The sequence below is a fragment of the Bos javanicus genome, chromosome 24 (assembly GCF_032452875.1).
Source record: "Bos javanicus breed banteng chromosome 24, ARS-OSU_banteng_1.0, whole genome shotgun sequence".
Lineage (NCBI taxonomy): Eukaryota > Metazoa > Chordata > Mammalia > Artiodactyla > Bovidae > Bos > Bos javanicus.
This window is the reverse complement of record NC_083891.1, coordinates 15,259,150-15,262,090: the sequence shown is the minus strand read 5'-3', so window position 1 is coordinate 15,262,090 and position 2,941 is coordinate 15,259,150. Positions and strand designations below refer to the sequence as shown.

The window sequence follows — 2,941 nt, the reverse complement described above, 5'->3', positions numbered from 1 at the left end:
CGACTGATGATGAGATGGCTGGATGACATCACCGACTCGGTGGATGTCAGTTTGAGTGAACTCTGGGAGTTGGTGATGGATAGGGAGGCCTGAGTGAGTGAGTGAAGTCGCTCAGTTGTGTCCGACCCATGTGACCCTTTGGACTATAGCCCCCCAGTCTCCTCTGTCCATAGGATTCTCCAGGCAAGAATTCTGGAGTGAGTTGCCGTTTCCTTCTCCAGGGGATCTTCCTGACCCAGGGATCAAACCCAGGTCTCCTGCATTGCAGACAGATGCTTTACAGTCTGAACTGAAGGGTTTAGAGGCCATCAAATGGACATGACCTATAAAGGCAATTTTGACGGTTTTACATAGAAATGACGTCTAATGAAAGAGAACACAAATGAGAACTATTTCAGATACATTTCTACGTAAAATGTAGTTTACACATAATTCAGCATTTTAAATGAGCACTCTGCAACTGAGACCAAATATCAATCATCTCTTGAGGTTTTCTACTATGTACCAACATCAAATCTACATAGTAACAAATGTTACTCCTGCTTTTCTCTTCTATATTAAATGTCCTGAAGCCTTCATGTCTCTCTGGAGCGAGGCTGAGTTTCTGAAGGCACATTCCAGTATAAACATCATCGATAGGGTAGAGAATGACCCGGTCAGTCACATTGTACAGTCTCAGGGCCAGGTGGCTGGACTAGAGGAATCCGCCTCCTCCTGCATAAGGTGGGTAGACTCCAGTGTAAACAACTTCCGGGATGTAATATTTGAGTTTCTTATCCCTGTGAGGTCCAGCATTATGAATCACGTCACCAATAAACATATCTTTGGCTTTGTTCCCGGATAAGCTATTCAAGTAATTCAGGAGATGATGGGTGTTCACAAAAACATCATCATCGCCCTTGGACACGAACTCGGCATTTGGGCAGGAAGTGCTCACCCACCTGAGAAAGAGTACTTCTTTCAGAGACAAGTTGAAGAATGTATCTCTGTAGTTCCACAAAAGAATGTCTTGGTGCTTCTCATTCTCAAATTTCAGCATATCTGAAAGGCCAGGACGGTTGTCCTCTGCGGGGGTCTGGCCCAGTAAGGAGACTCGCACCACCGTTTGGTTCCCCACATTGGTTTCTTTACCCCAAGATTCCTGAATCGCCTGGAGTGCTGCAATTCGTGGGGTCGAAAAGAGTCGGACACCACTGAGTGACTGAACTGAACTGAACTGAATGCCATCTAGCAAACTATATACCCAAACCTACTGGTTTAAACCAGTAATAATTCATCACATTATCATTTGTATGTCGTCATTCTTCCTGTCTTGCCTGAGCTCATTCATGGTGCTATATTCAGCTGATGGGTTGGCTAGGTAGGGCTCAACATAGACACTAGGGAAGGTTGGGCTCACCCTCTTATCTAGTTTCAGGACCTTTGTTTCATAGTTTCCTAGTAATTCAGTAGTCTAATTGGGGCTTCCTAACTTGGTGATGGAATTTTTGAAAATGGCAGTAATAGAAGTCTCAAACCCTTTCAATATTTAGCCCTGGAAGTTGCATATACTTCACTGCATTCGATGGTCAATGCAAATTACAGAGGCAGTCTATATGAATGGAGAGGAGATTAGACTCCTCCTCTTAATGGGATGAACTACAAAATCACACTGCAGAGGATTTGCAGGATGGGAGGGAAGATGTGATCATCATTTCAAACCATTCAGCCCATGCCTCCAACCATCTCATTAAATGATGAATTTCAAATAGTGCATTACTTTTTAACAAAAAATTATTTATCAAAAATTATATTATATTTGTATAGCAAAGTGAACACTGGCAGTCACCAGAAGCTGGGACAACCTAGGAACAGGTTGTCCCCCAGGGCCTCTAGAGAGCATGCAGCCATGCTGATGACTTAATTTCAGCTCAGTAAAACTAATTCTGGACTTCTGACTTCCAGAACTACAAGAGAATAAATCTGTGTTTTAAACAAACTATTTTGTGTTAACTTGTTACAGCAACCATGGGAAATATACATCAGACACTTTGAATGATAGCAACAGAGATAATTACAGAAAAAAGAAAAAAATATAAAAAGTGTGTATAACAGTATTTTTAGAAAGTTCTATTACTCCAGCATAATAATGTAAATAAAATACACATCTTAATATGAAAAAATATATATTACATTTTTGCCTTTTATCAGGGTCTAATAATTATCATTATAACATGTTCCATAAGTATTATTTTAACACTTAGAGCTCTTTGGTTAAATAAATACTTTTAAAATTCAATTTATGTACATAATTTGTTTCAATAATATTTTAAGTTGATCAATAAAATATCACTCAATAATATTACATGGGCTATTTATTAAAATACAATTCTGCAAGGGAAAAGGAACAGAAATATTATTTTAAAAAGTTAAAGAATGGATACAAAGTTTCCAACTATGAACTATTAGTAATTAGTTTCCAACTAATTTGTAAAGCATATTAAATAGACACTGCTGGATATTAAATTACCTTTGTAGCTACTGTAAATCTTTAATAGTTTTATTTAAAATATTATTATTTACAGGACACAGAAATTATATTCTCATATTTATAATTAAAAAAATTTAAAAGCCAACTTAAAGCATTTTTTAAGGAGTACATAACCAAATTAACCTGAATATCCCTTTGCCAGAGCACATTACCAATTATGCTATCTATTCCAGTAGTTTTAGGTTGCCTAACACTCACAGGGTACCATTTTTTTTTCCTCCTAAATTCAGGAAGACTTGTTTCTATCTGGAGCTACCCAGCATACACATTCATTTGCATAATATAATTCAATCATTAGACAATAATCATGTTCCTTTCCCCTCCAAATCATCTCTTTATTCTTGAGATTCTTAACCTTTCTCTGGCATGAATTTGGTTAGCAGCTGGATAAAGGCTGGGATTCATTTTCAG

The 2,941-nt window shown here is 37.8% G+C and overlaps 1 pseudogene; it reads right to left on the bottom strand.

Moving 5' to 3' along the window:
• Positions 1-433: 433 nt before the first annotated feature.
• On the bottom strand, positions 434-1,890 carry LOC133237351 (N-acetyllactosaminide beta-1,3-N-acetylglucosaminyltransferase 2-like; annotated as a pseudogene).
• Positions 1,891-2,941: the final 1,051 nt, after the last annotated feature.